The 14,463-nt window shown below is 36.8% G+C and overlaps 1 protein-coding gene across 2 annotated transcripts in view; it reads right to left on the bottom strand.

Moving 5' to 3' along the window:
- Nucleotides 1-14,463, bottom strand: part of Cftr (cystic fibrosis transmembrane conductance regulator (ATP-binding cassette sub-family C, member 7)) — a 148,703-nt gene that overhangs the window by 66,355 nt on the left and 67,885 nt on the right. The window lies entirely within an intron of this gene.

Here is a 14,463-nt window from a genome sequence, read left to right as displayed (position 1 = left end):
TAAAATGTTCTCCACTTTTTCTCTGCTATCACCATACCTCTGATTCCCTCTGCTAAAAACTTTTTCTTCTTTCCTTCCTTTTTCCTTTGCAACCCAGAAATAATCATCAACATTATATCTGGAGCATCAAAATGGTTACTTCCATTACTCATTGCTTTTATCTACCATATGAAATTAAGAGCTTCAAACTAAAACAGACTAATGAACGATTAGTTAAAAAGCTTTGAAAGCTCCTATTTGGCTGCCCCCCAGGAACGGCTGCAATCAGCATTCCTGACTTCAGGTGGCCACATTCCAAGTCAGGTGACTTCAGATGACCACAGGCCACAGGTAGCAGGACTTGGTGGAGTCTGCTATTCAGGATCTGGAGAAATACAGCACACAGAGGCCATCAGGTCCTATGCAGCACTGCAAATGAAGAGGACCTTCGGGGCGAAAATGCAAAACCAAGTGCTTCGCGTCTTTCTACATGGACTAGTGATCATTCCTTTGTTCAGAGTGTGAGCAGGGCCACGTAACTACGGTTCCATCAGATAACAGGGACTAAATTGTACACTCTAGCTAAATTGTACACTCCAAAAACTGAAACCTTCAGCTGTAAAAATTTGAAGCAATTTAATACAAGAGATTGGTCCATAATACATACTCAAACATTGTTGTCTCTTGCAATTTTATAATGTATTTACAATGCTCTGAATAGGGTATTAATTTCCATTTGGCATTGAGTAGAACATTCATCTAATGTGATCACATACCCCATTTATCCCAGGAGAAGAAAAGCAGGTACTTAGAACCTCACTACATAAACTTTACCAGTATATTAGGATAAGGACAGTTTTTTATTTGTTATTTTATTTCATTGCTTCTATTCAGTGAATTTCATTGACTTGTTTAAAGTATTTATTATATTTATATATTACAGGCTCCTATGTGCAAAATTTGGTGGAAACTGGCTTTTGTTTTGTTTACCCTCTGCCATGAAGTTAATATAATAAACTGAAGGGATGGGTATGGAGACAGAACTGCACACAGAAACCCTGGGCTCAGGTCCTAGGTTTGCATGACCTTACCAGACACACTATTGTGAAATGGCTATTGATTATTGACTTAACATTTCCACTAAAATATGTTTCAGCAGCAATAACAAATAAGAATATATTTTAATTCCCACATTTTCTATTAACTGACTAACATACTACTGAATGAAACATACCTAGATGGACACATTAATATTTTAGTATCCAACAGCATAGTAACCTTGATGAGTCAACAGCAGACTGCTATAATAAGAAAGTAGATTAATATGAAATGCCTGCAGGCAATTCTGTACTTGAATGAACTTGTGAATGTTTGTTTGCAGTCTGGACTAGACTGGACTAGAACTGTAAGATTTCTCTATTTCACATATAGCTCTATTAGATGCTATCTGATAATCTTGGCATTTACTACCCTCCTTTCCCAAAAACCTACCAGTAATATCAGTAATACCTACAATTTTGTGAATTTATATCAGTGAGATATATTCTCATGAATGAGATAGCAAGTTCAAAAGTGTTTTGTTTTTTAAAGATACTGTCAAATTTGTTTATGAGACAACTGAAAAGGGTTATATTTTCATCAGTAAGGTTTGATAGTACCTTTTCTTCAGATCACCATCCGCAATACACAATTACAGTTTAATTACTTGCTAATATGCCATTTTAATTTTCATTTTCCTTAATGTCAATGTTAATTTTTATTAGAATGTCTTTTTCTCATCAATTCATTTTTGTATGTTATAGATTTTAGTGACTTTTGTGCTATATATAGTAAAACTTTTTCCATTTCTCTTTCTTTTCACTATGCGTATACCATCTATCATACATAAAACTTTAATTTTTCATGAAATCAATGCATTGATCTGGAATTCAAATGTTTGGTTTTTTTGTTTGTTTGTTTGTTTTTTTGTTTTTTCTCCGGTACCGGGAACCGAACTCACGACCTTGCGCTTGCCAGGCAGGCGCTTTTGCCGCTAAGCTAAATCCCCAGCCCCAGGAATTCAAATGTTTGTTAAAAAGTACCACCCAACCTTCAGGTTATATTTATAGCATCCTAAATTTTCTTTTTAAATATTTATTATTCTTTTTTTATTTTAAATTTTAATCAAGAAATAATTTATATTTATATCTGATATAAGAAATTTTCATTTTTCTTTTAATTGTATAGCAACCATGATTTATTAGGTGAATAATTTTTCTATTAAACTTGCATATATTTGTCATATTCTCATATTTCTATGTTCTTGGGTTGGTTTCTTTGATCTATTTTTATATTCCTATACCAATGCTCTGCCAGCTTTGGTGGCACTTTGGTTTTTAAATGGCTTTAGGTAAGATTTAGTACCTGACAAAGAACAATTCTAATTTGTAAATTTCTAGGCTCTCTTTGGTCATTTAATCTTCCTATACTAAGAATATTTACAGCAATAATAATATAAAGAATAATACCTAATATAGAGTGTCAAGTGCTGATTTAAGTACTTATGTGCATCAGTGCTTTTAGTCTATTCTTATTTAAATGTGAGGAAACCAAGGCTTCACAAAGATGAATATCACTCCAAAGATAACAAAGCTAATATGATGGGGCCAGAATTCTACCCAACGCAATTTGTCTATAAAATACGTACACTTCACGTTTCTTCCTCAGGTGAAATTTAAATTTATTTTAACAAAAGTGTAGAAACAACTTCATTAGGATGTATTTGTAATTTCAGTAAATGTCATAATCAACATAGAGTTCACATTTTGAAAGGCTAAATTTGATTAAAAATCACAATCTATCTTTCCATTAATTTAAACACTATTTCAGATACTTGAATAGGAATTTATAAATTTTTTGCCATTATATTTTATACATTTCTTGATAGATTTATCCCTAAATATTCTATGGTTTGCTACTATTGTGACTTAAATGGTTATTAGTTTTCACTTTAATTTGTAAATAGCTACTATTAGGATAAGAAAATCTAATGAGCTGTTATCAATGGAAACTTTGGTGAACTATCACAGCTTAAGAAACTAAGCAATTGTAGAAAAATTGAGTGGGAGGAGGAAGAATGATACAAGAATATTTTGTACATATAAAAATTTTAGATATTTTCACTAGTGGAATTTTAAAAGTTTTGATGATGTGCTTGAGCGCAAGAGGGGAAGCTTCTCAGAATTACTTCAAAAAGAATCTAAACTGACAGGAAATGAAAGATACTTGAAGAATTAAATAATCTATTACCCTTGCCAATAGTATCCTCAATAATATTTAGTGGCCTATAACGTATGCTTTTATTTACAATTATACTCATCTAACCAGAGGTTATCACAGTTGCTACCTAAAATATTAGTTAAAATGACTTGGCTGTAAATACATTATATTATACATACAAATACATGCATGTGAATATATGTATATACATGCATTTATATATGTCCATATGATTATATTCATGGATTTGTTCCCACAGTATCCACTACTTGGTATTCAGAAAGCATGTCCTACATGATTAAAAAGGGATGATCATTACTCTTTTCTGAACTAAATTACTACTTCTTATCAGAAAATTAAAGCACAGGTGGAAGATATGGAGTTCATAAAAATTTATAAGGGAAAGGTGGGATGATGGATATGATTAAAATATATGTATGACAATGTCACAATGCAACCCAATATTTAAAAATTAATATGCTCTAACATAGAACATATTAAAATGCACTTATTCCACTTCCCAATGTCATGTTGCACAGCATAACAGTTGATTCATTGAAAACACTTGTCACATTCCGTGACACTAAAATAAAGGCTAGTCAGGGTTTTTTTCTTAGTTGATAAAGCCAAGTTGGTTGAATAGCAGCTTCAAAGATAGCAGACACTATTGCACTTCAAACAGTTCAATTAGCTTATTCACTCAAGCCAGTCATGTCATATTCGTGCTGGAAAGAACAACAGAAACAAACTAAACAAGAAATACCGGACTGATGTGAACTCCAGAACGGAGTGTAACTTCCAGCCACATCTAGCGCTCCTCCGTTTCCCTTTAACCACACTGAGTTCTCCATAGTTCTTCACACTGAGCTTCCTTCCCATCGGGCTGTGCTTTCACATCCCCATCCACCTCGAGTGCAAGTACCCTACTTTATCTAAAAAACTTCAAGTTCAAGAAAAATTTAACCTCCTCTGAATGTCTCCCATGACCTCCCAGTCAGTCACACCTTTCTGTCCCCATACGGCATCCATTTTCTTTTCAGTTAGTGCCTACTAATTTTATAAAGTGTTGGGTTACAGTATATTGGATATATTTTGATCATATCCATGCCCCCATTACTGTCCCTTCTCCTCTCACCACCACTCCTTCTCCTCTCACTTCCCTTCCTCTCGCCATGCCTACTGTCACCCCATTATTTTTACATTCCACAAATTAGGGAGAATGTGTGATATTTGTCTTTTTGAGTCTGGCTAATTTTGCTTAAAGTTCCATCTATTTTCCAGCAAATGAAAAAATTATATTCTTCTTTATGGCTGAATAATACTCCATTGTATGTGTATACTACATTTTTTTAATCCACCCATCTGCTGATAGACACCTAGTCTGGTTCCATATTTTTGCTACTGTGAATTATAGCTCGATAAATGGGTATGCATCTATCCCTATACGATGCTGACTTTAATTCTTTCAAATGTATACCAAGGAGTGATACAGCTGGATCAAGCAACAGCCTTACTTTTAACTTTTTGAGGAACTTCCATTCTGATCTCTGTAGGACCTATTCTAATTCATAGTCCCACCAGCCACCAGCTATGTAGAAAGCCCGCATCCTGCGTCATTGCCAGACAAATTTTCTTCTCTTCTTTTTTCATGTATCTCTACTCTCAAAGATTAGATTATGAGATTCCTAAAGGTAAGAAGGGGAGGACTACACTTTGGAAGGTAGGGCAGGCTTAAACTATCAGAAATATACGCATTCCAAGCCAGGAATGAAGTATTTTAGGTAACAGAGATGATTAAAATATAGCCTTTGATCTCAAGAGCTAATGACCTAGGAGGAGCTTGGAGAAAAAGTTAATGAAGGCACTAGCTTTGAGTCGAACTTCTGAGTCAAGTACAGATTTCTTATTTCCTCCTCTGCCCAACCTTACAGATCCTGGTCTCATGGTCTTTCTAGCCAATTTGAAAAACTAAGCATTCACCAGGGGATACTTTCTAACCCTCAGTAATAAATAGAGTTATTAAGTAATAAGTTTATTGTTATTAAAATGAAGGTAAATAGCTCAATGAAGTAAAATAAACTCATGCACAGTTTGGAAACTAGAACAATGGTGTCAGAATGACAATTTTCAGGGGGAGGAGCCTCTACCCCCAAAATTATTTTGGGATAACCAGTTTTCCATATGGAAAGCAATAAAATTAGATCCCTATCCCATTCCATATGTAAAATTAATTATAATGGTTTAAAACCTTTAAAAATTTAAAAATGAAACTTTAAAACTACTGAGAAAATAGAATATATTTTGATATTGAGTGAAGATGTTGGGAAAGAGAAGACACAGCACGAAGGAAAACATGGAGCAAACTGACCACATGAAAATTAAAAGGTTATACACAACAAAGGACACCTTAGGAGGCACAGTGTGTGTAGTTGTGTCAGTCCAAGACCTCCCACTTACCGATGCCAACACTGTATTAAATGTGCAAGAATTTATTAGGGAAAGCAGGTACAAGGAAACGGGGAGGAAAGCAGGAAAGGCTGTGAGATTTCGATTCCAAGCCAGTCGCCAAGGGAAGGAGAAAAGGACAGAGGTTGGATGAAAGGGTGTGAGATCACTGTGCAGCCTAGCAAAAGTTTGGACAAGCCTTCTGGGGATCTGTGGGCCAGAACGAGACAGTGAGGAGGCTCACGTCTCCAAACACAGATCTGCTCAGTACCTCTGCTGCACTCGTTCATTCCTGTGGAAGGAACGCACAGGTTGTTGTCCCAAAATATTTTGGGGTAGAGGCTCCTTTCCCTGAAAGTTGTCATTCTGACACCACTGTTCTAGTTTCCAAACTGTGCATGAGTTTGTTTATTTTAGTTCATTGAGCTATTTACTTTCACGTCAGTATGTACTTTGTAACAACAATAAATTTATTACTTAATAGCCCTATTTATTACTGAGGGTTAGAAAGTATCCCCTGTGAATCATCTCAGTTTCTCAAGTTGGCTACAAAGACCGGGACAGCCAGGATCAGTCAGGTTGGACAGAGGAGGAAATAAGAAATCTGTGCGCGATGACAAACCCAGTGAAGGATTTCAACACAAAATGTAGCTGATAGTCAATTATGTCCCTGGTAGACATGGTCTCTAAGACACATCTCTGTCTACCACAGTAACCTATTCACATACACTCACACAAAATAAAAGTGCCCAAGGAAAGGGAAACAGAATGGTTAACAAACATGAAAATAAGGGTAGTCTCTCAAGTAATCACAATTTCAAATTAGAACAATAGAGAGAGATTCTGATTTACAACAAGAGAGATTCTGGTTTACAAATCAGAATGGCAAAAATCAAAGTCAGTGACAAGACTTCTCAAATATATGAGAAAACGGAGACTCTTACAAATGGCTAGTAGGGCTATACGTTGGCACAGCTACTTAAAAGTTCAAGTCAGCAGTACTAACAGAATTTTAAATGTGCATGTCCTATGACCCTGCAGTTCAACTGCTAAGCTTTTTTATTGGAAAAACTCTTAGATACGTGCAGAAGAGAAATATCCAAAGATTTTCATTGCAATATTGAACAATCTAAATGTTCATCAGTAGCAGAATAAGTAAAAAAAGTGACGTAATATGAGTACAACAAAGAGTAAAAAAAAAAAGAATGAAATAATTACTATATATCAGTTGCACAGCTGGATCTTAAAAACATAATAGAGGTCAAGAAAACAAGTTAAAGAATAATGTACACAAATTATACCACATATATATAAACTTTAAAGCTACACAAACAAAACTGTCGAACATTGTTCACAAGTAACAATATGTATATATGAGTACGAATTCATTTAAGTGGACTGGAAATACACAAGATGATTTCTGAAGCTTGGAGTTTTGTGGCAGAATGACGGTAAGAGAGAAGCTGTGAGAAGTCCTACCGAGAATTTGTCTGGGCTCCTAACAACACAGTTAAGGAAACAGAGTGGCATGTGAAAGTTTCCTGTCTAGAGCACAGAGTACTGGTATAGGTTACCTTTAAAAAGTACAAAATAAAAGATTTCTGCATCTGAAAAGATTTGATATACTGAGCCAAGATATTTGGCCTCCTTTTCTGGATTGAAAGTATTCTGAAAATAAATGTGTACATTTGTATGACTTTAAGAAATATGTCAGAATCATATTTAATATGAAGTTGCTGAGACTAAAGTTAAATCAAATAGTGGAGGTACATTGACAAGAACTGTGATCAAGCCCTTTACTGTAAAATCAAATACCAATATCCTGTTTTATCTGAGTACCTGTTCTGATTACCTAGTTTATTGTTCAGGTTTAGATTTCTTTTTTAGTGTTTGGCTTTGTGTATTTGATTTAATATAATGCACTCTGTTTTGTAAGTGCTCTTAAACACTTATCTTTGCTGATTACTAAGGGCACTCAAATCTGTTAATATATTTATTTTAAGGGTGGTAGTTTTCACAGAACACAAATTTTCCTTCCCTGGAAGCTATAATCTAAAGAAGTTACATGCTTGATGCTATCATGAGGATTTTTTTTAAAAAGCTGCATAAAGACATGTACTACTCAGGAAAACCTGTGCATAGAAGAAAAGTCTTTTTTTTTTTTTTTTTTTTGCTTGCTTTTTTTGCTTGCTCTGAAAATTCCCTTGAGTTCATTTGGAATTATCCACAGAAATTTTGGGGGAAAGTCATCCATTGAAATTAAGGTGGTGCTGGCTCTGATTTGATTGCTTGTATAAAAATTTACTGGAATTTTTTAATGGAAAAAATAGTCTAAAATCAAATATAAATTTTTGTAATCAATGAATTTTTTGTTGCCTCTGACCCTAAAAAACTTTTCTTGCAAACCATTTTCCACTGACATTTCAATTTTTACTCATTTTCTTAACCTAATACATCTATAGATGAAATCAAAATTTGGAGCATTAGTTGTTAAGGTGGAGTTTTCACATCTCTCATCAGAATCACTTGGAGAGTTTATTTTGAAATGCTGTATTATTCACAGAAGAATTTGGACAGAGCCCAAGAATCTGCATTTTAAACTGTGGTGCCGATGGTGATGCTGATGGTGTGATGCCTACCCTGTTTGAGCTGCTCCTCTGGACACTTGTTCTGGCCGACTTCTTTTATGACACGCTGGTCAGCAAAGGTAAACACTGACTTGGAAGGGTTCTGTGCATACAACACCCTGGGTTTGTTTGAGATTGTAAAGCACTAGAAAAATACTTAGATAAAGAGGACTAGTGAGGGTGAAAGTAATATAATAAGTGTGCAATAAAGATTAACTTATTTTATTATTAAGGAGTGTATAATACACCCAATGTGGTGTATATCCTTTTCACATGGTAACCTTTTTACTTTTTAAAAAATCAAGTGAACCTTTATCATCCTAATATGATTCAACTGGACCAAAAAGTCAGAAGTCATTAAGGAAAAATTGCTAATAAAAAGCTCATTAACTCTGACTTGAATATATAATAGGACAATGACACAGAGTATTATTATACCACAGAGAGAAAAGGGGAAGGACTTGAAAGGAACAGCACGGCGCTATGTGCAATGGTGCTGTGTAATCCTGCAATATTTACTGAGTACATCTGGGCTTCCTGCACTTTGAAGATAAGAAAATACCATAAACCTTATTTCATGGCTGGCTTATCACTTCTAGGGCAACCTTGGCAGCGCAGATTCTGCGGAGTAGAGCGGGTGAGAAGGCAGGGTTGAGGGAAAATGAACTTCCGGGCAGTGCCGTTCAATAAAGCGTATCTCTCACACTGAATCACTGAGTGGTTAATGTCACTGTTATTAACATTTTAAAGTTACTAAACACTCACAGTGTTTTATGCACAAGGAAATTGGGATAGGGAAGGGAGAGGTTTGGGGCGAGCAGAGGGAACAGTTAGGGAGAAAGGAAGGGTGCAGAGTGTGAGAGAAGGTGACGGGGCCAACAGTACAGTAGAAAGGGAGAAAGAAAGTGATCCGACATTTTTGCACTTAGCTATCACACATGCAAATGTGTCACTAAGAGAGCGGCATAGTTCTGTATGATATATGTCAACAGAGGTAAATTTCCATAGCAGAAATAATGAATTCATAAATTAAAATTCATGTTCTATTTATTACATAAGATAACCTGTTGACCTAAGTCAAACTCGATTACATATAGCAATATTAGATAAAGATTAAGCCCTGCTAAAAAGCATTAGAACTTTTAATCAATTTGAAAAATAATGAATATTTTCCTTCACTGATAAGTACTGATCACCTTCATATTCCAAATACAATCCAAGTTCAAACATAATTTTTCTGAAACCAACAAAGTACAAAAAAAGCATGTTGCAGTAATTTTTGTCACTACTATTAAATTCTTGTTTTACAATGTTTTGTGTGTATAAACTTGTAAGTACATAGGTAATTCTGTTCATCTCTTCATAACTCTTCAATACATAATTCTGCATTTGTGTTTAAAACTAGTAACAAGCAATTTTAAAAGAAGAGTTGTGCAGTACTGTGACTGAAAGTGTTTAGTGTGAGTGCCCCCAAGGACCAGAGTGCTCAGCAGTTGGTTTCCCAGAATCCTCTGCAGCTAGAGTGCTTCAAGAGGATTCCATCAGTTATATAAAATAATGCAAAAGATACTTGAAACAAATACTCATTTCTGGATGCTACATTCCATTACCTATCAAACTAGCTTTAAATAACTACTTAGTTTTTGAGACAAGGTCTTGCTATGTAGTTCAGGCTGGCTTTGAACACACTATGTAGCCCAGGATGGCCTTGAACTCGCAGCAATCCTCCTGTCTCAGCCTCCAGAGTGATGGGATTACATTGTCTGCCACCACGCCTGGTTTTTAAAAAGCTCTTTGGATGGTTTTCATTTAGCTGGTCTAAGAGGTGGCATTTAGGAACTGCTAATTGCTTAACTATGTCCTCTAGGTCTGCCCAAGCAAAACCCTGGGACAAATCCAACCCCCACAAAAGAACTCTTCTTTTCTCATGGGTCCTGTACTGTGCCGTCCTAACTTGGTCCTGCTCTGGATCTCCCACACTGTTCGCCAGGTCCTAGTCGTTAGGTCTCCTGTGTGTAACAGGACTCCTCAGGAACGGGAGAGTGACTTCACACTTGCCTTCCCTTTATTTCTGAAGTCCCTCCCATCATTCGTATTCTCCCAAGAGCTAAAGTTTCCACCACAGTCCTTATGCTCTCTCAGTAGCTGACTTTGGACAAAGAGCCTCCCAGCGCAGGCTCTGTCTGTCTGCTGACTGCCCACCTGTTCTTAAGACTTCCTTATTTTAAATTTGGGTTTATGAGGCATGAAAAAGAAATTCTACCCCAAAAATGGAAGAAAAGAAGAAAATTTGGGAGGAGATATAGAAAGAAATTTCCTGACCTAATTAAATTTCAGATTTTTTTTTTTTTATGTACCAGAAATTGAACTCAGGGCCTTGCAATAGCTAGGCAGGTGCTGTGCCACTGAGCTATATCCACTGGCCCTAAATTTCAGGTATTGTTAGAATAGGTGAGTGGTTTTCCCAGATACACTTATTAAGGACTGTGGTATCCTGAAAGTATTTCCTCCTCCATGAAAATACACATCTTATTTTTCAAAACTCTGTTATGGAATCCTCAATGCCATTATTTCACTATTCTCTGTTATCATAATTTTCTCAACAAATAGCACATTCACAGTTTTGATGATTCAATACTATTATAATCACAATGAAACTGACTACCATGAAGCTCTAATTTAAAGTCAGTGTTCAAAGGGTAAGTCGTTAAAGTCTGAGATGGCGCTTCCTTTGTGACACTAATAAAGGACTCTAGCTGGTTCCATCAATTTTGAGACAGGTAACCTTGAACAGCTCTCAAACTTTCACTCCCTTTTCACTGCAACGTGAGTACTATCACTTCATAAATATCTAACATTTTTATTATTTTTATAATAATAAAAACATTTATTCTTCTTCTTCTTTAGTTTGCATATCAATGCTGCAGGGATCTTTCTAAAATATTGTTTTGGTCAAGCGTGACTTCCATAAAGAAAAGTAACCATGGAGAACACTGCAGACTCACTTTCCTCCCGGGGTGCCTGTCTACACTCCTCAGGACAGAACGCTTCCCAGATTTGGCCGCTCCCCTGCGGCTTGAGCACTATGAGAATAGATTCACTAATCACATGAAACATAGAAGTGAAATGAATGACCGCCGGTCTTTCTGAATCTTTGCTGTTTCTTCTCCTGGGAAGTAGGGTGACATACACCATTTCCTTCATTAGGGAGATGGCTATAACAATGCTGTGATGGATACTACACTAAAAACATAAATAAGAGTAATGGCAACTAAGACGAAGAAGGAGAATGAAGAAGTCCAGGAAAACACGCTCCCCTGACACACCATGCATCATTCCTTTTCATTGTTCTAACACTGAGAAAAGGTATCATTGAGTTCTTTACATATAATATTCTGTCTCCTCTAAATAGATGTAAACTTCATAAGAATGGGAACTGCCTTGTTTATCCCTGTGTTTTGGTCTTACGATGTCTGCCACACAAAATAGCTCAACAGTTTTGAATAAATGACAGAACACAAACTCTGCACTTTGCACGGCACCTGACCTCTTCTTTGTATACGCAGAATCTTGTCTTCACTCTTCTACTTCCTCACGAAAGGGGCCGCTGCACCTGCCTCGATCTAAGCCTCCAGCCTGTACTACGGTCTTGGCCTCCCTGCTCTGCAAACGGGTGCCTTCGCTCCTCCATGCCAAGTCCTCCAACTGCTCCCCCTCCTCAGATTCCCTACTGTCGTTCAGGCATGTTCACTGCTGTTTTAATTTACTTCAATTACAAAGCAGATTGAGTAATTTTTTATACATTCAGTGGCTTTGTATGTTTTTAATAAATTTTCTGCCCAAATACATGGTTCATTTTTTACCAATAGGTTATCCATCTATTGGTTTACATAGATTTTTTTGTACAATTAGGAAGACTAAGCAATAAATTGAGACTCTTACTTGATATCTCCAAAGAAGATGCCATTATTGACCATTCTCTAGTCCTTAAAGCATTCACTTTCTTTCTATTCCACAGCATCACATTCTCCTGGATTTATCTCCCTATTCTCAAGCTCCCCTTCAGTGTCCTTCACAGGCCCCTTTGACTCCGCTACCTCAAGGTACAGAAATTCTCTCCTCCGCTAATTCTTTTTTGTTTTTTGTTGTTTTTTTTTGTTTTGTTTGTTTTTGTTTTTTTTTTTCCGGTGCTGGGAATCGAACTTACGACCTCGTGCTTGCCAGGCAGGCACTGTGCCACTGAGCTAAATCCCCAGCCCCATCCTCCCCTAATTCTTTCGTACTATCCCTGGATTGGTGATACCATCTACCCTTATGACTTCATGTAAAATCTATAGGCTGAGGACTTCCTTATGTCTGCCTCTAGCCCAAAAATCTCTAGTAAGCTCCCCTCAAGAGTTCCGTAATCACCCCAACAGTTCCTAAAGAGAGCACATTGTTATTACTTTACCAACTTAAAATGTTACCACCACCCACTCAAATACACAACTCAGGAAGCTGGCACACAGAGGGGAGGGGAATGAAATTCTGGCCAAGGGTACACTGTTTCAGTTAGGATGAACAGGTTCTGCACAACATGGTCACTTCAGGTAGTAATCATCTATTACATACTTCAAAATGGCTCAGAGTAGATTCTGAAGGTTCTCAGGACACACATACTAATGACAACTATGTGACTAGTGGATATATTACTTAGTTTGGTTGTAGTAATCACTTTACAGGGCATACATATGTCAAAACACATGTACACAGCAAGTGAATACAATTACTAAATGTTAATTATATTTCAACAAAGCGGTAAAATCTAAAATATAGTAAAATAAATTTAATTTAATTTAATTTAATTTTTCTAAAACTCGGCATCCTTTTGAGCCTTCCTTTTTCTCACTTCCCATCTCGGACAGTGACTAAGTTTTCCCATTCAATCTTTGCACTATCTCAAGAACCAATTTTCTACCCTTTACTGCCTTCTATGCAACAGACCCTTATCATCTCTCAGTGGAATCCCTGTAGCTGCCTCCCAAATGGCCTTCTTGACACTAGCCTTGCCCTCCTCCAACTATTATGATGGGGTAGCCGGAGACATCTTTGTAAAATGCAAACCCGACACATCACCTCAGCGAGTCCAAAGGCCCTTAATGTGATGGATAAATACGTATAAGCTCCTTGCAGCTGTAACTTTGGCCTCTGAGTTCAGCTCTCACCACACAGCCCTTCTTCTCCAGATGCCAGCCTTACTGTACCACCTAGAACTCCTCAAAAGTGCCAAGCACTGTCTTGGGTCCAGGAACATTTAATCCTGTACCTCAGGCACATACAGCCGGTTGCTCCCTGAATGTACAAATATTCTCTTTCAGCTCCAGGCTGTGCATTCTATGCTCTTTCTGGAACGTTCTCCCTGTTCTTCATTCAGGTAACACTATTTGTCCACTGCCTCTCAGCTTAGATGTCACCTCCTCCAGGGAAACCTTCCTTGGCTGTTTCAGTCCAGGCTTAATGCCACTTCTCTACTCTTACATGAGTAACCTATAATCAGCATCACAGAACTTACTAAACTAAACTAGTTGATACCTGTTCAGCTTTTCCACTAGAAAGTCCTGTGAAGACAAGGATTGTGTCTTAGTCATCAGTATAGTACATCCGTCCTTCTTCATACTTAAAAATGCAAAACCGACCACGTCATTCCAGATTTAAAGTACCTCAGTGAGTCCCACGATCTTCAATGTGAAATTCAGCTTCCTTAATGTAGCATGTAGATGCTTTTTATGGAACTGTCCCCTCCCAACTGTCCTCTCACCATAAATTTTTAAATACATTTTGTCTGAATCAAGGGTTACTAAGCCTTGTAAATGAAAAGCAAGTATCATAGATGGCTCTGGAAAGCAGTAATGGTAAGAAAATCTGCCATTCAAGGGATGTTTGTCTAGAAAAGACTTGTACCCAATTTTTAGAAGCATTAAGTTTCTCTTCCTGGGAAGGTCTCTGTGACTATTTCTCTATAGTTACAGGGTCAAAAGCCTAGTGAGATGCCCTAAACCATCTGATTTGTGAGGCCATTCTACGTTTAAGCTTCCATCAAAACCCAAGTGTAAGATTCCCTCTTTATCTCTTTAAATTTCACACCTCCCCAATATGGGAAATTCTGTGAGTCCAG

This window comes from Chinchilla lanigera, unplaced genomic scaffold, assembly GCF_000276665.1.
Source record: "Chinchilla lanigera isolate Chin_1 unplaced genomic scaffold, ChiLan1.0 scaffold00031, whole genome shotgun sequence".
Taxonomy (NCBI): Eukaryota; Metazoa; Chordata; class Mammalia; order Rodentia; family Chinchillidae; genus Chinchilla; species Chinchilla lanigera.
The sequence above is the reverse complement of the archived record's forward strand: the minus strand, read 5'-3'. Positions and strand labels throughout refer to the sequence as shown.